Source organism: Nicotiana tabacum, chromosome 7 (assembly GCF_000715075.1).
Source record: "Nicotiana tabacum cultivar K326 chromosome 7, ASM71507v2, whole genome shotgun sequence".
Taxonomy (NCBI): Eukaryota; Viridiplantae; Streptophyta; class Magnoliopsida; order Solanales; family Solanaceae; genus Nicotiana; species Nicotiana tabacum.
In genome coordinates, this window is record NC_134086.1 from 79564939 (window position 1) to 79591939 (window position 27001).

Genomic DNA, 27001 nt, shown 5'->3' on the forward strand with positions numbered 1-27001 from the left:
ACGTCGCGGGAGTCGTACCCGTAGTTATGACAATTATTTAATTAACGCGCCTAAAGCAAGCTACGAAAGTTCAAGGCACTTTCTATACTAAATTTATTTATGTGAGGGCCATAGGTTATGGATTTTATTTGCGTATGGCGCACCTCAATTCATTTTTAAAAGAAAAGATTTGTATTTTCTCTAGGGCAAACTAAATATGCTCCTACTTTAATCTAATTTAAAATTAGGTATCGCAACAACGTCACGAGAACCGTACCCATAGTTATAATAATTTTAATTGCGTGCCTAAAGCAAACTATGATTGAATTATTTTCCTAGTCTTTGAGATTATATGAGGCCAAGTATGAGCAATATAATATACTTCAAACTAAATTAAAACACCTTTCATAAAAATCTTGTATATTATACAACAACAATGACAACCCAATGTATTCTCATAAGTGGGGTCGGAGGGTATTGATGTATGTAACCTTATCCCTACTCTAAAAGGACAGAGAGACTACTTCCGATAGACCCTAGGCTAAAGAAAAGATGGAAAAAGCATTGATATCAAGTAATAACAATACAAGATATTTGATAATAACATACTAAGGCTAAACGGGAGGAAACACGATATATTATGGGCCAAAATTATAATAATGTTGTTTATACGACTGAATCCAATAAGTCATAGTCGTCCATCAAGCAAAATGAGATCAAGTTACATATTTAACAATGTAATAAGATTCAAAAAAAAAATGTTACCCTCCAGATGCATTCAATTTAACCACACTAAAAAAACACATTCTTGGATATACGATACTACACGACTACAAACTTGAAGTACTAAGCAAAAATCTTTATAGCAAACAATTGCAGATGTAGCTTTCCACAATAAAATCAATAACATGCTCATTAAAATGTGACATTTTATTCAACTTAAAACCATTAAAAAAAAATATATCAACACAGTGGTTTAACATATAAAATGAACAAGATTTACATCCTATTCTTGAATGAATTTCAGAATATACCAAATCCATTTCAGGATTAAATTTAACATAACAAGTGAGCTTAAATATGGAATATTGGTAAGAGCTTACCTCAATAGAGATATACCAAAAGGTTTCTCACACCAGACCCAAAAGAACAATACGACAACTTCCAAATAAAAGCTAACAGAAGAAGTAAGGAAATCAGCCACGGATCTCACCGAAATTGCAACAAAGCAGTAACAATCCCACACGTCCAACAGCTTTAAAAATCCAGCAAAGTAAAAAGCAGCTCTGAACAATGCTGGGATCCCTTGGTCTTTTTTTTCGAATTTTTCAGATCTGGGGTCCAAATATTTGAATCAGAAAACCGTTCACATCTTCGTGAGGGTATGAGAGGGAGTACTTATGTGTGCATCTATGTCAATGAGCGAGAGAGGTGAAAATTTCTAAGTATAAGAGTCAGGTTAAGGTTTGTGGTTAAAGAAAGAAGAAGAAGCATGGAAAACGGCGTTCTTCGTTTTAGAAGAGAGGGATCTGATCTTTAGGTTATTAGAAAGGGGGTCTTAAGTAGAGGGGATTTGGGCCTGGTCATTTTAGCTTTCGGGCCTAGGTTGGACAGATTTTGGTGCCATATATTTGGGCTAGTTTGGGTATTAAGATTAACTCAAATGAAAGACCCCTCTTTTATTTTTTTTTCTTTTATTTTTCTCTTTTTTTAATTAAAATCCTACAATTAAAAATTCTAAATTATCAAAAAGTGTGAAATTAAATTAAATAGCTAATTATAAAATTATAAACAATACTTAATTCTAAATTAAAAGAGAAAAATCGAAAAGCTAAAAATTTAAACACAAAAAATGTAATAAAAGAGCTATTTTGTGATTTTCGAATTTCTATAAAACACATAATTACTGGTTAATTCTAAAAAAGTAAAAATAAATCCTAAATGTAATGCATGATATTTTGGTATTTTTTCATGATTAAAATAAAAATTAAGCGTGCTAAAAAATGCAAATAATTAATAAAAATCCTACAAAATCCTATAAAATGGCAAATAATTGAAAAAAATCTATTGTCTTTGTTTTTATAGGAGCAATTCATATAGGGCAAAAATCACGTGCTCACAACTGCCCCTATTTGCTCGGAAACATGAAGAGTTTTCGGGCAAAGATAAAATGAGCAACTACGAGCAATATTTTGCCCGTTTGAAACTCCATGAGAAGCATTTTTGAAAAATCTGACCGAACATTGCTTCGGAGGTTGCCTACATATCCTTGGCTATAAAGGAATCAGGTCAGTGTAGTTCTGGAAGTTTTGGTAGCTGGGACTACCGGAAAACTGTGATTTCACTGTTGTTGCTGCTGTTTCTACTTACTGAGCTCCTTATTACACCACAATGAAAAATAAAAACTAACTAGCTAAGCCTATCAACTACGAGTTACAAGATTCCTATCTATAAATCTCTTGAGACTTGATCTTGAGTCTTGACTGGTTCTTGCTGCAGACTCCAATCTGAATCTTGATGCTCGTCATCTGTAACCACTGGTTCACTCTTCAGCTTTGGATCAAGGTGGGACACACGAAGCCTGTGGCTTCAATCATATCTTGAGCAATTCGCATCTTTCTCCACTTCAGCACTTTGAGTTCATTTCTTTTTGCTCTTTTTCTTGTTTTCTTTATTTTGGATTAAGACTCATTCTTTTGGTCGTCTCGAACCCTATGCCTCGCGGTCAAACCTACTCAGACATCAAAACAAACAAACGAACGAAATGTTTCTACCCCAGTTTTCAATAGGAAAATTTCGTGAGTTATTGAAACAAAATTCTAAACTACTATTTATTGAAAGAAATAAAAGGTCGAGAATGTGTATACCTGGGAAAAAGAGATTAGGGAGTGGAGCCCTATATTTGTAATGAAATCAACTAGGGATTGGAGACTCTATATTGGAAAAGCAGACTAGGGAATAAAGACCCTATGCCTAAAATAAAATCAACTAGGAAGTGGAGACCCTATGTTGGAAAATTGACTAGGGAGTGGAGACCATATGTCTTAAGTAAAATCAACTAGGGAGTGGAGACCCTACGTTGGAAAGATTACCAGGTTATGCTGGCATCAACTAGGGAGTGGGACCCTATGTTGGAAAGTGAGACTTCTGACTTGTGCACCTATGCTAAAATGAACAAAGAAGGATTTTTTTCTTTTTTTTTAAAAGAAAAATCAACATTTTTTTTGTTGAGAAAATTAATCTTTACACAAACTTCCCCAACGCCTCTTTTTTAAAAAAAAAATCGAGACATCCTTTTTTTCAAATTATCCTAGGAGAAATTTCGTCAGACTAGGTTTTCTATCTTAGGAGAAGGATTCATCAGACTAAGATTTCTATCCTAGGATAAAATTCATCAAACAATGTTTCCTATCTTAGGAGAAAGATTCATCAGACTAAGATTTTGATCTTGGGAGAAAGTTCATCAGACTAGGTCTCTTTTCTTATCTTAGGAGAAAAGTTTATCAGACTAAGATTTTGATCCTAGGAGAAAGTTCATCAGACTAGGTCCTTTTTTTCTCTCTTTTTTTTGGTATCTTAGGAGAAAAATTCATCAGACTAAGATTTTTATCCTAGGAGAAAGTTCTTCAGACTAGATATTCTATCTTAGGAGAAGAATTTATCAGACTAAAATTTTGATCCTAGGAGAAAATTCATCAACTTAGGTCCTTTTTTTCTTTGGTTATCTTAGGAGAAAGATTCATCAGACTAAGATTTTAATCCTAGGAGAAAATTCATCAAACTAGGTCCTTTCTTTTTGGGTATATTAGGAGAAAGATTTATCAGACTACGATGTTTATCCTAGGAGAAAGATTCATCAGACTAGGTCTTCTATCTTTTGAGAAAGATTCATCGGACTAAGATTTCGATCATAGGAGAAAGTTCATCAGACTAGGTCTTCTATCTTAGGAGAAAGATTCATCAGACTAAGATTTCTATCCTAGGAGAAAATTTATCAGACTTGGTCTTGTATCTTAGGAGAAATATTCATCAGACTAAGATTATGTGACGACCCGAAGGGTCATCACCGTAGTTCTTCCTTGTTCTGCATTTTCGAGGCCTTGAAAACCTCGCTTTTAGTTGCCCCGATTGGCGTGCGCGGTTCGGGCGCGTAGCCGGAAAGTTTTTATGTTAGAATATGTGAATTATGTGAAACATTTGATGAATTTTGGTATTAATATGCATAATGTTGACTTCGGTCAACATTTTGGGTAAACAGACCCGGACCTGTGATTCGACAGTCCCGGAGGGTCCGTAGAAAAATATGGGGCTTGGGCGTGTGCCCGGAATCAAATTTTGAGGTCCCAAGCCCGAGAAATGAATTTTTGAAAGAAATTCTTTTTCTGAAATTTGATATGAAATTTGAAATAAAAAGGAGTTAGAAAATATAGGTATCGGGCTCGTATTTTGGTTCCGACACCCGGTACAAGTCTTAAATATGTGTTAAGTACTATCTGTAAAGTTTGGCTAAAAACGAACGTCCTATGACATGTTTCGGACTAAAAATGGAGAATTTGAGTTATGAAAGTTGAAGAAAGAAAATCATGTGTTTGAGACTTGATCCTATGTATATGATGTTATTTTGGCGATTTGATCGCACGAGTAAGTCCGTAAGATATTTTTAAGGTTGTGTGCATGTTTGGTTTGGAGCCCCGAGGGCTCGGGTGAGTTTTGAATGGGGCCCGGGAGGTCTTGGACTTAAGAAAATGCAGGTTCAGGTGTTGCAGACACCAGCGCGTCCGCGGTCATTTCCGCACGGTCCGCGAGGCCTTTCTGTGCGGTCCGCGTGGCTGAGTCTGAAGGCTAGGGTTTCAGGTCAACCAGCACGTCCGCGCACCAAAACAGTGCGGTCCGCGCTGGAAGGGTTCAGAGAAGCCCCTATTTTTCTCCCACTCGGCGCGGCCGCAACACATTTTTGTGCGGTCCGCGCCAGGTCCTCAGAAAGGTATACAAGTTCGGAAATCTCAGTCATTTTTCACTTTTCAAAAACCCAAAACCTAAGAGGCGATTTTCCAAACAACTTTTCTTCTCTAAAACGATTGGTAAGTGATTTCTAACTTAATTTCTTTATCCCTTAACATCTTTTAACATAATTTCAACTTCAAATCAAAGATTTTCATGGGTAAAATTGGGTGTTTTGGGTAGAACCTAGGTTTTCTACAAATTGAGAAGTTGGACCTCAATTTGGGGTCCGATTTAAAAACAAATCATATATTTGGATTCATGGGGGAATGGGTAACCGGGTTTTGGTCTGAACCTTGAGTTTCGACCACGTGGGTTCGGGGGTATTTTTGACCTTTTTGGGAAAAACCTTGAAAAATCTATTTTCATGCATTGGGGATGATTCATTTAGTAATTATTAATGTGATTAAGTAACTTATGACTAGATTTGAGCGGATTGGTGGTGGAATCAAGAGGTAAAGCAATACTAGAAGCGTGAGTTGAGTTTGGAGCATTCGAGGTAAGTGTTTGTTCTAACTTTGGCTTGAGGGAATAGGATTAGGATGATTTGCTACTTGCTAATGTGGAGTACGGTGTATAGGCATGGTAACGGTTATCTATGCACCGGAGTCTAGCATGACCGTGATTCTTGATTGCTTTTAATTCAAATAATGTGACACAAGCTCCTTGTTTATTTGATAAGTTTCATATAATGTGAATGGTTGAGGAAGAATGATTTAAAAGGAGAATGTGTTGTGAATACTCCCTTGCCGGGATGTGTAGACTGATATATATATTCTCCCTTGTCGGGATGTTTTGGGTTGTTAGCTGTACCCTTGCCGGGTTAAAGGTATTGAGTTGTTATTCTCCCCTGAAGGGGTCTACTATATGAAGTCAGATATTATATATGATATTATGGGATCGTGTGGCACGCCGTCCACTTATATATGTTATTATGGGATCGTGTGGCACGCCGTCCACTTATATATGATATTATGGGATCGCGTGGCACGCCGTCCACTTATATATGATATTATGGGATCGTGTGGCACGTCGTCCACTTATATATGATATTATGGGATCGTGTGGCGCGCCGTCCACTTGGTTATTGGCCTCCGTTGCTGGTGACATATTGTGCACTGTGATAAAGATAAAATGGGAACGGGTGGTATGCCTACCACGTGGTATATGGAAATAGGGTTCGTGTGGCACGCCGTCCACCTATATATTGTTAAAAGGGATCGTGTGGCACGCCGTAAACCTATATATTGTTAAAAAGGGATCGTGTGGCACGCCGTCCACTTATATACTATACTATGGGATCGTGTGGCACGCCGTCCACTTATATATGATACTATGGGATCGTGTGCCACTTATATATATATATATATATCATGGAAACTGGAGTTTCTTCTGTTTATTTCCGATATTTCAATTTTATCTGTTACTCCCCGATAGCATGTCCCCCCTAGTTTTACTTTGTATTATCTTGTTATTGTTTTCTTGAACTTGTTGTATATATTTGTACATGTTAATTGTGGTAGGTACTGTCTAGCCTCGTCACTACTTCGCCGGGGTTAGGCCAGGCACTTACCAGCACATGGGGTCGGTTGTGCTGATGCTACACTCTGTGCAATTTTGTGCACAGATCAGGGAGCAGCTTACAGACCACAGCAGTAGGACTTTTGGGAGCTATCTTCAGTCCAGGGACTCTCGAGGTAGCCTAGCTGGCGTTCGCAGGCCGAAGTCCCTTTCAATGTTTTTTTCGTTTGTTCATCTTGTATCAGACAAACATGATGTATTTCCTTTCAAACATTGTTTGTAGTATTCTGTAGTAGTCCGTGAGCTAGTGACACTAGACCTTGGGTAGTGATGTGTATTAAACTTCCGCACTTTTGGTTTTCAGTTGCTTTAGATTTAAAGTCTTCCGCTTAAATTTTGTCTCGTTTATTATATTGTTTGAAAGAAAGCAGGAAAGGTGTTTTAAATATTTGGCTTGCCTAGCTCCGATAGTAGGCGCCATCACGACACCCGATGGTGGGAAATCCGGGTCGTGACAAGTTGGTATCAGAGCACTAGGTTACTTAGGTCTCACAACTCACGGACAAGCTCGGTAGAGTCTGAGGGATCGGTACGGAGACGTCTGTATTTATCCTGCAGAGGCTACTGAGTTAGGAAAACTTCACCTTGTTCATTCTTGTTGTGCGATTCTGTTTCTCAAGTACTGATTGTCTTTCCACTCTGTTCTTTCGCAGATGGTGAGGACATGTGCTTCCTCTTCTACCGAGCAACAGCTTGAGCCTCCAGCAGCATCCCCTATTAGGGGCATAGGGCGAGGCCGAGGCCGGGGCAGAGCTCAGCCCCGAGCAGCATTTCCAGCGACGGAGCCTCAGGTTGATTTTGAGGAGGAGATTCCGTCCCCAGTTGTTCCAGTGGGCCAAGATCAGGTCCCAGAGGGTTTCATAGCCACTCTAGTGCTTCAGGATGCTTTGGTCCGACTAGTAGGCTTTATGGAGGGCATTTCTAGGGCGGGTTTGCTTCCCGTAGCTCCAGCCACATCTCAGGCTGGGGGAGTAGTTCAGACTCTCCATATTCGTACTCCAGAGCCGGTAGCTCCTCAGGCTCAGGTTCCAGCAGTTCAGTCGATCCGTGTTCAAATGGCCATGAGTGTCGGTAGTGAGATTTCATTTCAGGAGGCAGCAGATGGTGCCCGCCGGATAGAGATGGCACTTGCTCAGAGAGGTGATCATGGGTCTGATAAGAGGCCCCATCATTCTGGTAGATTCAGTGGTATCTCATCTGGAGGTAGGGATTCTTATGGTAGAGGCCATCCTTCGAGGCCCTTTCAGTCAGCTCTCTAGGCTTCTCATGGTACACCAGGTGGTCGTGGTTCTCGGCCGCAGTATTCTGACCAGCAGCTCTTCAGTTCACCATCAGCACCTATCAGTGCACCACCACTTCGTTATTCTCAATAGCCGAGGGCTTGTTATACTTGCGGCGATGTGAGTCACATTGCCAGATATTGCCCTCGAGCTTCTAGTAGCTCGCAGCAGCAGGGTCCTCGCCCGATGATCCAGGCACCAGTTGCCCCACAGCCTGCCCAGCCGGCTAGAGGCAGGGGTAGAGGACATAGAGGTGGAGGTAGAGGTCTTAGAGGTGGAGCTCAGACCGCTAGAGGTAGGGGTCAGCCAGCAGCAGATCGTCCCAGGGATATGATTCAGGGAGGTGGGGCCCAGCCCCGTTGTTATGCCTTGCCAGCCAGGCCAGAGGCTGAGTCATCAGATGCTGTGATTACAGGTATTATTCTGGTCGGTGATAGGGATGCTTCTGTGCTATTTGATCCCAGATCTACGTATTCATATGTGTCGTCCTATTTTGCACCCTATTTGGTTATGCCTAGTGACTCGTTGAGTATTCCCATTTATGTGTCAACACCGGTGGGTGATTCTATTGTGGTCGACCAAGTTCATCGTTCTTGTATCGTAGTGTTTGGGGGTCTTAAGACCCGTGTTGATTTGTTGCTTTTGGACATGGTCGACTTCGATGTTATATTGGGGATGGATTAGTTATCCCCGTACCATGCTATCTTGGATTGCCATTCCAAGACCGTGACCTTAGCCTTACCGGATTTACCCCGTTTAGAGTGGAGAGGGAATTCTGGTCATTGTACTAGCAGTGTTATCTCGTATGTGAAAGCTCGGCGTATGGTCGAGAAGGGATGTTTGGCCTACTTGGCGTATGTTCGCGATTCTAACGCGAAGGCCCCTTCTATTGATTTTGTGCCCGTTGTTCGGGAGTTTCCTGAGGTCTTCCCTTCAGACTTGCCGGGTATGCCGCCCGACAGGGATATCGAATTTTGTATTGATTTGGCCCCAAGCACTCAACCCATTTCTATCCCGCTATATTGTATGGCCCCGCCGGAGTTGAAAGAGTTAAAGGAACAACTGCAGGATTTGCTTGAGAAAGGTTTCATTAGACCTAGTGTTTCGCCTTGGGGTGCGCCGGTGTTGTTTGTTAAGAAAAAGGATGGTTCGATGAGAATGTGCATCGATTACTGGCAATTGAACAAGGTTACAATTAAGAATAAGTATCCACTGCCGAGGATTGATGATTTATTCGACCAGCTTGAGGGTGCGAGGGTGTTCTCGATGATAGATTTGAGATCTGGTTATCATCAGCTGAGGATTAGGGCGTCTGATGTCCCTAAGACAGCATTTCGTACTCGGTATGGGCATTATGAGTTCTTGGTTATGTCATTTGGGTTGAACAATGCCCCAGCAGCCTTTATGGATTTGATGAACCGAGTGTTCAGGCCTTACTTGGACTCGTTCGTGATAGTCTTCATTGATGATATTTTGATATACTCCCGCAATCAGGAGGAGCATGAGCAACACCTCAGCGTGGTTCTTCAGACCCTGAGGGATAGTTAGTTGTATGCTAAGTTCTCAAAGTGCGAGTTTTGGTTGAGTTCGGTCGCATTCCCGGGTCATGTCGTATCAGCAGCAGGTATTCAGGTAGACCCGAAGAAGATAGAGGCAGTCAAGAACTGGCCTCGACCAGCTTCAGCTACGGATATTCAGAGTTTCCTAGGGTTAGCAGGTTACTACCGTCGGTTCGTGGAGAGGTTTTCATCCATTGCAGCCCCTATGACCAGATTGACCCAGAAGGGTGCCCAGTTCAGGTGGTCAGACGAGTGTGAGGCGAGCTTTCAGAAGCTCAAGACGGCTTTGACTACGGTTCAGGGCCATATACGGTCTATTGTGATGCGTCTCGTAGTGGGCTTGGTGCAGTGTTGATGCAGGAAGGCAAAGTCATTGCCTATGCGTCGAGGCAGTTGAAGATCCACGAGAAGAATTATCCGGTTCATGATCTCGAGTTGGCAGCCATTGTTCATGCCTTGAAGATCTGGAGGCATTACTTATACGGCGTGACGTGTGAGGTGTTCACGGACCATAAGAGTCTTCAGTATTTGTTCAAGCAAAAAGGAGTTGAAATTGAGGTAGAGGAGGTGGTTGGAATTGTTGAAAAATTATGACATCACTATCTTATACCACCCGGGGAAGGCCAATGTGGTGGCCGATGCATTGAGCAGGAAGTCCGCCAGCATGGGTAGTCTTGCTTATATTCCAGTCAGCCAGAGATCACTTGCTTTGGATGTTCAGGCCTTGGCCAATCGTCTTGTGAGGTTGGATATTTCTGAGCCTACCAGAGTGTTGGCTTGCACGGTTGCTCGTTCCTCACTATTAGAGTGTATCCACGAGAGGCAGTTTGAGGATCCCCATTTGTGTGTCTTGAGAGACACGGTGCAGCATGGAGGTGCCAAGAAAGTAAACTTAGATGATGATGGTGTATTGAGATTGCAGGGGCGAGTTTGTGTGCCCAATGTTGATGGGATTCGAGAGTTGATCTTAGCGGAGGCCCACAGTTCTCGATATTCTATTCACCCGAGCGCCGCTAAGATGTATCAGGATCTGAGGCAGCACTATTGGTGGCGTAAGATGAAGAAAGACATCGTTGTGCATGTGGCTCGGTATTTGAATTGTCAGTAGGTTAAGTACGAGCATCAAAGACCCGATGGTCTATTTCAGAGGATTGCACTTCCCGAGAGGAAGTGGGAGAGGATTACGATGGATTTCGTTACTGGACTTCCGATGACTCGGAAAACGTTTGATGCAGTTTGGGTCATTGTTGATAGGCTGACCAAGTCAGCGCATTTTGTTCCTGTTGCAGCCACCTATTCGTCCGAAAGGTTAGCCGAGATTTATATCAGGGAGATTGTTCGCCTTCATGGGGTGCCGCTATCTATCCTTTCGGATCGAGGTACGCAGTTTACCTCGCATTTCTGGAGAGCGGTTCAGCGAGAGTTGGGCACCCAGATTGAGTTGAGTACAACATTTCATCCCCAGATGGATGGTCAGTCCGAGAGGACTATTCAAATTCTTGAGGACATGCTCCGAGCCTGTGTCATTGATTTTGGAGGCTCGTGGGACCAGTTTTTGCCGTTAGCAGAGTTTGCCTACAACAACAGCTACCAGTCCAGCATTCAGATGGCTCCATATGAGGCATTGTATGGTAGGCGATGTCGGTCTCCAGTTGGATGGTTTGAGCCGAGAGAGGCTCGATTATTGGGTACGGATCTGGTTCAGGAGGCCTTGGACAAGGTCAGGATTATTCAGGAAAGACTTCGTACAGCTTAGTCCAGACAGAAGAGTTATGCAGACCGCAAGATCAGAGATGTTGCTTTCATGGTTGGTGAGCGGGTATTGCTCTGTGTATCGCCTATGAAGGGTGTGATAAGATTTGGGAAGAAGGGCAAGCTCAGCCCTAAGTTCATCGGTCCATTTGAGATTCTTGATCGTGTGGGAGAGGTGGCTTATAGACTTGCCTTTCCACCTAGCTTGTCAGTTGTGCATCCCGTGTTTCATATATCTATGCTCCGGAAGTATCGCGGAGATCCATCGCACGTGTTAGATTTCAGCACTATCCAATTGGAAAAGGATCTGTCATATGAGGAGGAGCCGGTGGCTATTCTAGACCGGCAGGTTCGACAGTTGAGGTTGAAGAGTTTTCCTTCGGTGCGTGTTCAGTGGAGAGGTCAGCCTCTTGAGGCATCGACCTGGGAGTCCGAGTCCGATATGCGGAGCCGTTATCCTCATTTATTTCCCAACTCAGGTACTTCTTTCTTTTGTCCGTTCGAGGGCGAACGGTTGTTTTAGAGGTGGAGAATGTGACGACCCGAAGGGTCATCACCGTAGTTCTTCCTTGTTCCAAATTTTCGAGGCCTTGAAAACCTCGCTTTTAGTTGTCTCGATTGGTGTGTACAGTTCGGGCGCGTAGTCGGAAAGTTTTTATGTTAGAATATGTGAATTATGTGAAACATTTGATGAATTTTGGTATTAATATGCATAATGTTGACTTCGGTCAATATTTTGGGTAAACGGATCCGGACCTGTGATTCGATGGTCCCGGAGGGTCCGTAGAAAAATATGGGACTTGGGCGTGTGCCCGGAATCAAATTCTGAGGTCCCAAGCCCGAGAAATGAATTTTTGAAAGAAATTGTTTTTCTGAAATTTGATATGAAATTTGAAATGAAAAGGAGTTAGAAAATATAGGTATCGGGCTTGTATTTTGGTTCCGACGCCCGGTACAAGTCTTAAATATGTGTTAAGCACTATCTGTAAAGTTTGGCTAAAAACGGACGTCATATGACGTGTTTCGGACTAAAAATGGAGAATTTGAGTTATGAAAGTTGAAGAAAGAAAATCATGTGTTTGAGGCTTGATCCTATGTATATGATGTTATTTTGGCGATTTGATCGCACGAGTAAGTCCGTAAGATGTTTTTAAGGTTGTGTGCATGTTTGGTTTGGAGCCCTGAGGGCTCGGGTGAGTTTTGAATGGGGCCCGAGAGGTCTTGGACTTAAGAAAATGCAGGTTCAGGTGTTGCAGACACCAGCGCGGCCGCGGTCATTTCCGCGTAGTCCACGCTGGAGCCGCGCGACCGCGAGGCCTTTCTGTGCGGTCCGCGTGGCTGAGTCTGAGGGCTAGGGTTTCAGGTCAACCAGCGCGGCCGCGCACCAAAACAGTGCGGTCCGCGCTGGAAGGGTTCAGAGAAGCCCCAATTTTTCTCCCACTCGGTGCGGCCGCAACACATTTTTTTGCGGTCCGCGCCATGTCCTCAGAAAGGTATTCAAGTTCGGAAATCTCAGTCATTTTTCACTTTTCAAAAACCCAAAACCTAAGAGGCGATTTTCCAAACAACGTTTCTTCTCCAAAACGATTGGTAAGTGATTTCTAACTTAATTTCTTTATCCCTTAACATCTTTTAACATAATTTCAACTTCAAATCAAAGATTTTCATGGGGAAAATTGGGTGTTTTGGGTAGAACCTAGGTTTTCTACAAATTGAGAAGTTGGACCTCAATTTGGGGTCCGATTTAAAAACAAATCATATATTTGGATTCATAGGGGAATGGGTAACCGGGTTTTGGTCTGAACCTCGCGTTTTGACCACGTGGGTCCGGGGGTATTTTTGACCTTTTTGGGAAAAACCTTGAAAAATCTATTTTCATGTATTGGGGATGATTCATTTAGTATTTATTAATGTGATTAAGTAACTTCTGACTAGATTCGAGCGGATTGGTGGTGGAATCAAGAGGTAAAGCTATACTAGAAGCGTGAGTTGAGTTTGGAGCATTCTAAGTAAGTGTTTGTTTTAACTTTGGCTTGAGGGAATAGGATTAGGATTATATTTGCTACTTGCTAATGTGGAGTACGGTGTATAAGCATGGTGACGGTTATCTATGCACCGGAGTCTAGCATGACCGTGAGTCTTGATTGCTTTTTATTCGAATAATGTGACACAAGCTCCTTGTTTATTTGATAAGTTTCATATAATGTGAATGGCTGAGGAAGAATGATTTAAAAGGAGAATGTGTTGTGAATACTCCCTTGCCGGGATGTGTAGACTGATATATATATTCTCCCTTGTCGGGATGTTTTGGGTTGTTAGTTGTACTCTTGCCGGGTTAAAGGTATTGAGTTGTTATTCTTCCCTGAAAGGGTCTACTATATGAAGTCAGATATTATATATGATATTATGGGATCGTGTGGCACGCTGTCCACTTATATATGTTATTATGGGATCGTGTGGCACGCCGTCCACTTATATATGATATTATGGGATCGCATGGCACGCCGTCCACTTATATATAATATTATGGGATCGTGTGGCACGCCGTCCACTTATATATGATATTATGGGATTGTGTGGCGCGCCATCCACTTGGTTATTGGCCTCCGTTGCCGGTGACATATTTTGCACTGTGATAAAGATAAAATGGGAACGGGTGGTACGCCTACCACGTGGTATATGGAAATAGGGATCGTGTGGCACGCCGTCCACCTATATATTGTTAAAAGGGATCATGTGGCATGTCGTCCACCTATATATTGTTAAAAAAAATCAGATGTTTCGAATTATATTATGGGATTGTGTGGCACGTCGTCCACTTATATATGATACTATGGGATCGTGTGGCTCGCCGTCCACATATATATATATATATATATATATATATATATATATATATATATATATATATATATATATATATATATATATATATATATATATATGTATATATCATGGAAACTGGAGTTTCTTCTGTTTATTTCCGATATTTCATTTTTATCTGTTACTCCCCGATAACATGTCCCCTCCCAGTTTTACTTTGTATTATCTTGTTATTGTTTTCTTGCACTTGTTGTATATATCTGTACAGGTTAATTGTGGTAGGTACTATCTAGCCTCGTCACTACTTTGCCGGGGTTAGGCCAGGCACTTACTAGCACATGGGGTCGGTTGTGTTGATGCTACACTCTGTGCATTTTTGTGCACAGATCAAGGAGCAGCTTACGGACCACAGTAGTAGGACTTCTGGGAGCTATCTTTAGTCCAGGGACTCTCGAGGTAGCCTAGCTGGCGTTCGCAGGCCGAAGTCCCTTTCCATGTTTTTTTCGTTTGTTCATCTTGTATCAGACAAACATGATGTATTTCCTTTCAGACATTGTTTGTAGTATTTTGTAGCAGTCCGTGAGCTAGTGACGCCAGACCTTGGGTACTGATGTGTATTAAACTTCCGCACTTTTAGTTTTCAGTTGCTTTAGATTGAAAGTCTTTCGCTTAAATTTTGTCTCGTTTATTATATTGTTTGAAAGAACGCAGGAAAGGTGTTTTAAATATTTGGCATGCCTAGCTCCGATAGTAGGCGCCATCACGACACCCGATGGTGGAAAATCCGGGTCGTGACAGATTATGATCCTAGGAGAAAATTCATCAGACTAAGATTTATATTGGGAGGAAAATCCATCAGACTAGGACTTTATCCTAGGAGGAAAAATGTGAAGATCAATGGCAAGATTTTATGCACAATAGCAAGACAAATAAAGGCAAAGATTTAAGAAACTTCCCTTTGTAGTTTCTTCTCTTCTTTTCTTTTTCTTCTCTTATTTTTTGAACCACTTTTCTTGCACTGCTTTGTTCCTGTTTCACACAAAGAAAAAAAATTGTCAGTTTTGAAAATGGTGGTCAGTTTGTGGCCTTGAGTCTTGCGCAACTTGGCTTTTGTTCAATCAGCTTGAGTCGGTCTCAAAAGACTTTTATTCTGCACCAACTCTGATTGTTTCACACCCAATACCATTTGTATTTGTGGCTCAATCAGCCTTATCCCAACTGGATATCTTTGCTTAGGTTACCTTTTCCGATATCTTGAATGACTTCCTGCTTTTTTAGCAATTTGTTTGTCAGAGAGAATCACCAGTTATCTTTCTTGCGCCAAGTAGGCTGACAAGAGTCTTTTTGGGGAGGCCTTTGCATGAATCCTCAAGGTATATTGACAATAACAATTGAGTGCTGGCCAAATTTACTTTGTACAACTGAAAAGCTAGTAGCAAATTTTGAAATCTTTTCTTACTTGTTTTGACAAGGACAAGCTCAGAGTGAAGGACACAATGATGCAAAGAAATGAATATTAACAGGAAATGCCCCCTTTCGAAAGGACAGAAGGAAGAGTTTTTTTCCTTTTTTTTAAATAACTAGCCTTAATGATCATGACATGCATTTTGGACTCAACGGCCTGATCTATCAAACTAATCCAATCTTCCTTTTTGTCATTCTTATGAGCTTTGAAATTGGGCTTGTTCGTGCCAATTCTTTGCATCAGCTTCGCGACTCAGTTTCGACTAGTTGTGCCCCGAGGGATTTTCACCTACAAGCCTCTCTCATTTATTTATATCTGTTTACCGTCGCCTTACAGTGCCCGTGAAGGTTTTCACTAGTAAGACTCTCTCATTTTTCTTATTCTTTTCTTTCCACTTTTTTTTTTTTGATTTTCTTTTGTGAGCAACTTGACAGTGTTCTATGTCGTGTGACAACCGTTGCTCATTGCATGCTTCTTTTGGCATTCTTGAAGGCATAGTGGGAGGTATTTATTTGGAAGGATTTTTGATAGGGTTGGAAAGAAATGACGTCATGAAGGCTCAAAATAGACTCAAAATGATGGGGTTGCAGACTTACAACTCTTGGAATCGACTCTTTCAAAAGTGAAACAAAATCTCTGCCCCAGTTTCAGCTACTGGGATTTTTTTTTTGAATTCTTATTTAGATGGACCGAACCGTGAGGCTGCCTACGTATCATTAAAGTAATCAGGTTTAACATAGTTCAAACATTTGACCTAACTATTTTTTTTCTTTATTTATGTTTTTTCTTCTTTTTCTTTTTTTTCCTCATTTTTTTCCTTCTTGTTTGCCCCAGCTTCTATTTTCTGGGGGCATGGACCTTTGTCCGTTCTTTTCTTCTTCTTTTTTTCACTTGAACTTTCTAAGAATTTCCCCAGTTTGTACTCTTGGGACATGGACTTTTTTTTTCTTTTTCTTTTCTTTTTTTTCATTTTTTTGAATCTTGACTCTAACTTGATTCCAAAAGAGGGTGGTCAAAGAAAATAACACAGGTTCAAAGGGGTGACAAAGAGTATAAAGTGTTTGGGTAGCAAAAAAAGGCCTCCCAACCTCAAGAACCCCAAACATAGTATCTTTCGCGATCACAACTTTGACGAACATGTCTGTCCTCTTGGTGTGTCGTGGTCACAAGACACTTTCCATCCCTTAATGTCAAAATTTTTAATAAACTTCAATTGATTAAACATCCTCAAGCCCGATCGTCACAATGATTTGAAGGTGAATGTTACTCGACCTTAATTCCAAAGTATTTCAACTCTTTATTCATCCTCAAAAATGCCTTTTCATCAGTTGTCCAATTCAAACTTAAATCAATTTTCTGAGATTTGGCAGAAAATTCCTCATACATGTCATGTCATTAAAACTAGCGGGAAAAGAACTAAGCATGGAATGACACAAAAGGACAAACTGTATTTCATTGAGTAAACAACAAGACAAACAACCTAAAATTTGAGTTACAACCCTAAATATCCCGGCTAATGAAAATAGAAACATAATAGAAAGACAAGACTCACACAAACAAAATGGAGGGATAGAAGGGTTTGACTAAATAAAACAAATAAAATCTGGATCACAACCCTGAAATAACCCAGATAATAGAAAAAACATCAAAACAAACTACCAAGATTCCTTCCTAGTGAGGAGGGAATGACTTTTCAATTGCTAAGCTTGACATTTAGCCACAAATTTTCTCATCAGAATCACCATAGCCTTCTCCAATTTCAGTCGGCAAGTTCCCTAAAGGATTCTCATACTCCATGTCACCAGGCATCATCCCCACAAAGTGTGCCTCATCATGTGCATGTAAAGGATTATGCACAATATTCTGGGTGTCACTGTCTTGGATCACAATCAGTTTTTCCTAGATCATCCTTTCTATTTCTCTTTTCAAATCCCGACAGCTTTCAATATTGTGACCCTGGACATTAGAATGGTATTCACACCTTTTAGAAAGGTCAAAGTTTCTTACATGTGGGTCCACATTATTTAGAGGAATAGGTGCAATCATGTCATAATGCTTTAATATCTCAAACAAGCTTGCATAAGACTCTCCTATTGGTGTAAAATTATCTTTCAGTCTTTGTTTTCCGTTATACCCCTGGCTTGGATGTGGGTTATAGGGCACTTGAAAATTTTGTGGAGGCTGGTGGAGATTTTGTGATGCTCGTGCTCGCCTTCTGGGGTGTTTTGGTGGCTAGACAACATACTAAGGTGGAGCAACATAGTATTGTGAGTTCTAAGGTAGATAGTAGTGCTCCGGGGAGTCATAGGAAAACAGACGAGGCCGGTCATACCTTCGAAAGTACTTCTACATAAGAGAGAAAAAATATTTGAGGCTGCCTACGTATCCTTTAAAGGAATCAGGTCTAACGTAGTTTGAACATTTGACCTAACTATTTTTTTCTTTCTTTCTGTTTTTTCTTCATTTTCTTTTTTTTTCCTCATTTTTTTCCCTCTTGTTGGCCCAGCTTCTATTTTCTGGGGGCATGGACCTTTGTCAATTCTTTTCTTCTTCTTTTTTGCACTTGAACTTTCTAAGAATTTCCCCAGTTTGTACTCTTGGGACATGAACTTTTTTTTCATTTTTTTTTAATCTTGACTCTAAATTGATTCCAAAAGAGGGTGGTCAAAGAAAATAATGCAGGTTCAAAGGGGTGACAAAGAGTATAAAGTGTTTGGGTAGCAGAAAAAAGGGTCTCCCAACTTCAAGAACCCCAAACATAGTATCTTTCGCGATCACAGCATTGATGAACATGTCTGTCCTCTTGGTGTGTCGTGGTCACAAGACACTTTCCATCCCTTAATGTCAAAATTTCTAACAAACTTCAATTGATTAAACATCATCAAGCCCGATCGTCACAATGATTTGAAGGTGAATTTTACTCGACCTTAATTCCAAAGTATTTCAACTCTTTATTTATCCTCAAAAATGTCTTTTCCTCAGTTGTCCAATTCAAACTTAAATCAAATTTCTAAGATCTGGAAAAAAATTCCTCATACATGTCATGTCATTAAAACTAGCGAGAAAAGAATTAAGCATGGAATGACACAAAAGGACAAACTGTATTTCATTGAGTAAACAACAAGACAAACAACCTAAAATTTGAGTTACAACCCTAAATAACCCGGCTAATGAAAATAGCAATAGAATAGAAAGACAAGACTCACATAAACAAAAGGGAGGGAGAGAAGGGTTTGACTAAATAAAACAAATAAAATCTGGATCACAACCCTGAAATAACCCAGATAATAGAAAAAATATCAAAACAAACTACCAAGATTCCTTCCTAGTGAGGAGGGAATGACTTTTCAATTGCTAAGCTTGACATTTAGCCACAAATTTTCTCCTCAGAATCACCATGGCCTTCTCCAATTTCAGTCGGCAAGTTTTCTAAAGGATTCTCATACTCCATGTCACCAAGCATCATCCCCACAAAGTGTGCATCATCATGTGCAGGTAAAGGATTATGCACAATATTCTGGGTGTCACTGTCTTGGATCACAATCAGTTTTTCCTAGATCATCCTTTCTATTTCTCTTTTCAAATCCCGACAGCTTTCAACATTGTGACCCTGGGCATTAGAATGGTATTCACGCCTTTTAGAAGGGTCAAAGTTTCTTGCACGTGGGTCCACATGATTTGGAGGAATAGGTGCAATCATGTCATAATGCTTTAATTTCTCAAACAAGCTTGCATAAGACTCTCCTATTGGTGTAAAATTATCTTTCAATCTTTGTTTCCCGTTATACCCCTGGCTTGGATGTGAGTTATAGGGCACTTGAAAATTTTGTGGAGGCTGGTGGAGATTTTATGATGCTCGTGCTCGCCTTCTGGGGTGTTTTGGTGGCTAGACAACATACTAAGGTGGAGCAACAGAGTATTGTGAGTTCTGAGGTAGATAGTAGTGCTCCGGGGAGTCATGGGAAAACAGACGAGGCTGGTCATACCTTCGAGATGCTCTCCTAGGACCTCTTCTCGACCCTGATGTCATCATGATTTCTTCGTCCTTCTCGTTCGTGTCACTAAAATTATCAGATCCAATCTGGATAGCCTGATTTGCGGTTTTGAGAATTGCTTGACTTATAATTCTGCATATCTTAAGGCCATTCTCTACCATTTCTCCCATTTTGATTGCTTCCGAGAAGGATTTGCCAACTACGGACATCATGTTTTGAAAGTAATTTGGCTCTTGCGCCTGAAGGAATATGGTGATTAGCTCATAGTCATCCATGGGTGGCATAACTCTAGCTGCTTGCTCTCTCCATTTGATGGCATATTCCCTGAAACTTTCACTTGGTTTCTTCTTTAGGTTTGAAAGGGAATTGCGGTCTGGGGCAATGTCAATGTTGTATTGGAACTATTTGACAAAGGCCTGTGCCATGTCATCCGAGACATACTAGCGAGATGTGTCTTGATCCAAAAACCATTCGGATGATACTCCCGTAAGGCTTTCCCCAAAATAAGCTATTAGTAATTCTTCATTTCTTTCCACACCTCTTAGTTGATAGCAATACCTTTTTAGGTGGGCTATGGGGTCTCCGTGTCCATCATACTTTTCAAATCTGGGAGTCTTAAAACCAAGTGGCAACCGAAGATCGGGGAACATACATAGATCCTTGAATGCAACACTCTTCTGACCTGCCAACCCTTGCATATTTTTCAGCTGTTGTTCTAAGCTTTTCATTCTTTGGGTCATTTCTTCATGTGCCATCTTTCAGGCAGGCTTCTCAATGGTTGCAGGAAGATCAAAGAAGTACGAGTGGTACTCAGGAGAGTGGGATTGTTCTTGCTGGGTAGCAAACTGTGACTCATGAGTTTTCCTCTGCACCACTGTCGGCTGTGGGACGGTGAAGACATGCATAACAGTAGTGGTTATCTGATTGGTTGTCAATGGAACACTTTGGAGGCGCGCAACAGAAGTTCCAACTGTAGCCGCACAGTTGGGATAAAGACTGAACCCATGTGGATGAGATTGATTAGACAATGTGACCGGAATGGCAATAGTCGAGATGGGTGTGAACTCTGGGAAACCATGACAAAACAAGGGCTGTCCTTAGCCGTTGGCCCATGCTTGACACATTTCAGTCATTTTTTGTTTCAGTACTCTATTTTCCTCAACCACAGTAGACTCTTGTTGAACTCTCTGACCCTGAGTCTCATGACTGCTTGCAACAACTTCGATGTGAGTTGTCATTTTTCCTTTGGATTTTGTGTTATCAGCTTACCACAAATCGATCACCTTAAATTTTTTTCACCATTCAAAACAAAAGACGTGTTAGAATAGACTCAGTCGGTCCTTATTATCATCAACATTTTTTTGTTTTTGTTTTTTTTTCATTTTTCATTTCTTCATTTTTTCATTTTTTTAATGGTTGATCGAACCTGGTGTGGGTTGCCTACGTATCGTCTTGGAACATGAATCAGATCTTGCGTAGTTCGGGAAGATTAGGAATAAAGGAAATAAACTAAATCTTTTTTTTTTTTTGGATTTTGAATTTTCTTTTTTTTACTTTTTTTTAATTTTCGAAAGAAAGACTTATAAAAAAGAAAGAAAAATTATTTTTTGGCTTTTAGTTTTGTTTTTTTTTTTTGGGAGAAAGACTTCCAGGAGAAAAAAATACATATTTTTTGAATTTTGGTTTGATTTTTTTTTGAGATTTTTTTTTTGAAATTCTAATTTGTTTTGGGCATTTCAAAAGAAAAACTTCTAAAGAAGAAAGAAAATACTTTTGGATTTTTGGACTTTTATTTTGATTTTATGAAAGAAATACTTCAAAAGAAAAGAGAAAATATTTTTGAATCTTGAATTTTCTTTTGAATTTTCGATAGAAGAATGAAAATATTTTTGAATTTTGAGAGAAATTAAAAAGGAAATAGTTTTTTGTATTTTTTTTTTAAAATAGGGGTCTATAAGAAAGACTTTTCTATAGAAGGAAGTAAAGAAAAATATTTTTTGGATTTTTAGAAGAAATTAAAAGAAAATATTTTTGGATTTTTTTTAAATTGGGGTATCAAAGAAAGTCTTTTCTAAAGAAGGAAGTAAAGGAAAATATTTTTGGATTTTTTAAAATCGGGATCTCAAGGACAAACTTTTCTAAAGAAGGAAGTAAGGGAAAATATTTGTGGATTTTTGAAAATTGGGGCCTCAAAGAAAGACTTTACTAAAAAGGAAGTAAAGGAAAATATTTTTGGATTTTTCGAAAATTGTGGGACAGAACCGATGAGGTTTGCCTACGTATCTCTCATCCGGTGAGAATCAGACTCGCGTAGTTCGCCCATTTTTGACGGAACAAGGAAACATGACTTTTGAAAACATTGACTTATTTTCTTTCTCTTTTTTTTCCAAAATTTTGGCAGAGTTTCGAAATTTTACAAATACCTACCTCTCACTCTTGTCTTTTTTTCTCTTTTTTTTCATTTTCTTTCTCTATTCTAGAAGCCAGTCAACATGCAAGCCGAAACGAACAGATACACAATTAACACGTAAGATGCATCAGGATGGTCTTTTAATTTGGGTACATATGTCCTATACGGACCCAATGTTATTCTAGGTTTTAAAACATGAGTATATTGTTCTAAACTTGGTGCACCCGAGTGGTCATCCGGCTTTGTAACTTGTCCAAACCACTTTCTAATTTAAGGTATGACACTAACAGAAAGAGGAGTCACGCCAGCGTGCACATCCCCGAAGATGAGAAGAGAAGGGCTTCGTAACAGTTTATATACAATTCAAATAATATCAAAGCGGTAAAAGCAACTTTTAGCACATTAGGCCCAAACATGTAATAAAAATCAGATAATAAATAAAAGTCAAATATAACAATTATTCTAAGCTCGAATTCTTGAACCCTGAATCAGAAGTTCTAGGTTCCTATCCCTAGCAGAGTCGCCGGAGCTGTCACACCTCTTTTTTACCACCCGAGAGTATATAGGAGTTTTTTCAATTAAAGTGACATAAATCAAAATGGGATTATTTAATTTAATCAGAGTCGCCACTTGGAATAATTTATTTGGTGTCCCAAGTCACCGGTTTATTTTAAAATCCCAAATCGAGGAAATTTTGACTTTATTTTATAAGTCTGCGAACCAGAAATTCTAGATAAGGAATTCTGTTAACCCGGGAGAAGGTGTTAGGCATTTTCGGGTTTCGTGGTTCTAGAACGGTCGCTTAAACTATTAATATTAGCCTATTATCTTATTTACTACATGTTTTAAACCTATAGTCGTACACTTGCTTGTTTGGTACACATTATGAATCGTGTTACGGGAACCGTACCCACAATTTACAACATGTTTAAATTAGTAACATTATTTAGTTGTTGTGGCCGGGTCACATAAATGTACCACTGGATTTTAGTAATTAAGCGTCACGACTACGTCACGGGAGCCGTACCCGTAGCTATGACAATTATTTAATTAAAGCGCCTAAAGCAAGCTAAGAAAGTTCAAGGCATTTTCTATACTAAATGTATTTATGTGAGGGTCATAGGTTATAGGTTTTATTTGTGTATGGCGCACCTCAATTCATTTTTAAAAGAAAAGATTTGTATTTTTCTCTAGGGAAAACTAAAGATGCTCCTACATTAATCTAATTTAAAATTAAGTATCGCAACCACGTTATGAGAACCGTACCCGTAGTTGTAATAATTTTAATTGCGTGCCTAAAGAAAACTACGGTTGAATTATTTTCCTAGTCTTTGAGATTATATGAGGCCAAGTATGAGCAATATAATATACTTCAAACTAAATTAAAACACCTTTCATAAAAATTTTGTATACTATACAACAATAATGACAACCCAATGTATTCTCATAAGTGGGGTCGGAAGGTATTGATGTATGTAACCTTACTCCTACTCGAGAAGGACGGAGAGACTGCTTCCGATAGACGACCCTAGGCTAAATAAAAGATGGAAGAAGCACTGATATCAAGTAATAACCATACAAGATATTTGATAATAACAGACTAAGGCTAAAAGGGAGGAAACACGATATATTATGGGCCAAAATTATAATAATGTTGTTTATACGACTGAATCCAATAAGTCATAGTCGTCCATCAAGCAAAATGAGATCAAGTTACATATTTAACAATGTAATAACATTCAAAAAAAATATTACACTCCATATGCATTCAATTTAACCACACTAAAAAACACATTCTTGGATATACGATACTACACGACTACAAACTTGAAGTACTAAGCAAAAATCTTTATAGCTAACAATTGCAGATGTAGCTTTCCACAATAAAATCAATAACACGCTCATTAAATGTGACATTTTATTCAACTTAAAACCATTCAAAAAAAATATCAACACAGTGGTTTAACATATAAAATGAACAAGATTTACATCCTATTCTTGAATCAATTTCAGAATATACCAAATCCATTTTAGGATTAAATTTAACATAACAAGTGAGCTTAAATATGGAATATTGGTAAGAGCTTACCTCAATAGAGATATACCAAAAGATTTCTCACACCAAACCCAAAAGAACAATACGACAACTTCCGAATATAAGCTAACAGAAGAAGTAAGGAAATCAGCCACGGATCTCAGCGAAATTGCAACAAAGCAGCAACAATCCCACATGTCCAACAACTTTAAAAATCCAGCAAAGTAAAAAGCAGCTCTGAACAATGGTTGGGATCCTTTGGTCTTTTTTTTCGAATTTTTCAGATCTGGGGTCCAAATGTTTGAATCAGAAAACCGTTTCCCATCTCCGTGAGTGGATGAGAGGGAGTACTTATGTGTGCATCTATGACAATAAGCGAGAGAGGTGAGAATTTTTAAGTGTAAGAGTCAGGTTAAGGTTTGTGGGTAAATAAAGAAGAAGAAGCAGGGGAAACGGCGTTCTTCGTTTTAGAAGAGAACGAGATCCGATCTTTAGGTTATTAGAAAGGGGGTCTTATGTAGAGGGGATTTGGGCCGGGTCATTTTAGCTTTCGGGCCTAAGTTGGACAGATTTTGGTGCCATTTATTTGTGCTGGTTTGGGTATTAAGATTAACCCAAATGAAAGATCCCTCCTTTATTTATTTTTCTTTTATTTTTCTCTTTTTTTTAATTAAAATCCTACAATTAAAAATTCTAAATTATCAAAAAGTGTGAAATTAAATTAAATAGCTAATTATAAAATTATAAACAATACTTAATTCTAAATTAAAAGAGAAAAATCGATAAGCTAAAAAATAAAAGACAAAAATGTAAAAAAAGAGCTATTTATTGTGATTTTCGAATTTCTATAAAACACATAATTACTGGTTAATTCTAAAAAAGTAAAAACAAATCCTAAATGCACTGAATGATATTTTGGTATTTTTTCATGATTAAAATAAAAATTAAGTGTGCAGAAAAATGCAAATAATTAATAAAAATCCTACAAAATCCTATAAAATGGCAAATAATTGGAAAAAATCTATTTTCTTTGATTAGGAGCAATTCATATAGGGCAAAAATTACGTGCTCACAATAAATAATTTCAAATGCACGTTTGCGCCGAGATATGCCTTTCTTTTGGTTATAGTACACTCATATTCCTGGTGGACGGATGTAATACACTTTTTGACTTATACCTAATGGACACTACCAAGTGTGGAATCAAGACAAGACAAGAGAAATCAAGTCTACATCCAAGTTGAAGTGATTCTCATTGAATGTGTCCATTTCAGAAACGTGGGTGCTAATATATTTACCCACTTTCCACAACCCTGTTTCCTTCTCGATCTCACGCAACATTCAGTTACAACCCATAAAGTGTCTACGGAATTTGACCTTGTATACCTCTGGAGTTGACTCCCATACCATCATCTCACGGCACTCTCTTACGCTGTACATTTTTACAGCCCTGGTTAGGCAAGCTTTATCGGGAAAATACATGCCCTTTGCCAGCACCGTTGGTCTAGAGTCATCCCACATTGCTGACCGAAATTCGTCAGCATCCCTTGTGAGGGCATCCACATCCGGCATACTTGGCAAATTATCAAGGTAGGGAATATGCCTTGAATAAAACGGCACATGGGACTCGTACACTCTTGGTCTAACGGGAGGTAGAGGAGCATGCTCCCTCGTCAGCTCAGGTTCAACATTCACTTCCTCCTCATCATCACCCTCGTCAGGGAAGGGTGTCTCATCTCCAGACCCATCGACATTGTTGTCATAATCACTATTATCTTCCTGACTTTGCGCGTCTGCCAAATCCTGAGTAAATACATCGTCTATGGGCAACTAAGTGAGGTCAGGACCATCAAGTTGCTCGTTTTCACTACATAAACAACAAAATGATAAGTTACTCAAATTGATAAATACCTTACATATAGCTATATCACTTCACTTACAAGTCGTACTGTGTTGACATTCCTAGATGGTCATTTTCTTGTTGGTGATGACTCCCGGATGGACCACCGTAATCCTACACGCCAAAACTATGCATATTCCAACTGGGCATGGGGTCATAACTTGTAAAATTCATATCCGGACGGTACCCCCTATGGAATATATAAGTGTTAATACAAATTCAATTCAACAAAAAAAAACATCGTAACAGAAAGTAAAATTGAAGTTTACCAGTCGTCCTTTGGATTATGTAAAGTAGGAGAGAAATTATTTCCTCGCTCCTCGTTCGCCCGCGGAGATAAGTTAAGATCCGACCAAACTCTTTCAGCTGAAACCTGTTGGGCTAAAATTGATCCAAAATAACCACCTGATGACTGGGGGTTCTCCCTGCTTTGCGCAATCTCATTATTGCGAACGTCTTCATCCTTGACATACATTTCTAATAATTTTATCATAATAAATTCCATGTATTCATCCGGAACAAAAAATCTCTCAAAGTTTCATCATCTTCGATGTTAAATTTAGAATAACAAGAAAACTCCCGCGGAGTCACAGAATACAGATATCTACCAGTTACTTTAAGGTTCATTGAACGTTTTTTCACACTCATTTTTTTACGTAACAACGATACCAATGCATCGTACTCCATTGTAAGCGGCAATTTAATATGACACTGTGGACATAAACTATACCTCATAGAGTTATTCTCCACTACAACCTCACCCCCCAATATATTGAAACCCTTATTTTTTTGCTCTTCAGACATTATAAAAAATGCTTGATAACCAAGAAGAAAAGTTTGAACGGAAGTTAGAATATTTTTTGAATGGATTTTCATAAAATCCTAACGCCTTTAAATAAGGAAATGTCTAGCTTGGGGCTGAATTTTTTGATGTATAGCGTTCTTTTAAAGAGCGTTATACCCATTTGAATTATTGTTATGTCAGTTAACCGCAAGAGACTTATTGGTGGGCTCACAAACAAGTATAGCATGGTACATAACTGCACTATATGTGTACAACGCGATTATATAATACGCTATACATATCCATCACATTAGATCAGCATAGCACGGTTCATTCATGCGTTATACATATATAACGTGATTTTACACCGCACTATACTTTAACGACCAAAACACCGTTAAAATATAGCGCGGTGTAAAACTACGTTATAGACAGAA

The 27001-nt window shown here is 39.4% G+C and overlaps 1 protein-coding gene across 6 annotated transcripts in view; it reads right to left on the reverse strand.

Annotated features, from left to right (window-relative positions):
- Positions 1–24364, reverse strand: part of LOC142182716 (uncharacterized) — a 40635-nt gene extending 16271 nt beyond the window's left edge. For 3 of the 6 annotated variants that reach the window (XR_012711699.1, XR_012711698.1, XM_075257331.1), the window contains exon 1: positions 1083–13915. The gene's annotated coding sequence lies outside the window, so the exon portion shown is untranslated. Of the gene's footprint in view, positions 1–1082; positions 13916–23934 lie in introns of those variants that run through there. The other 3 variants (XM_075257333.1, XM_075257332.1, XM_075257330.1) reach the window with 2 other exon arrangements.
- Between the last annotated feature and the right edge of the window lie 2637 nt (positions 24365–27001).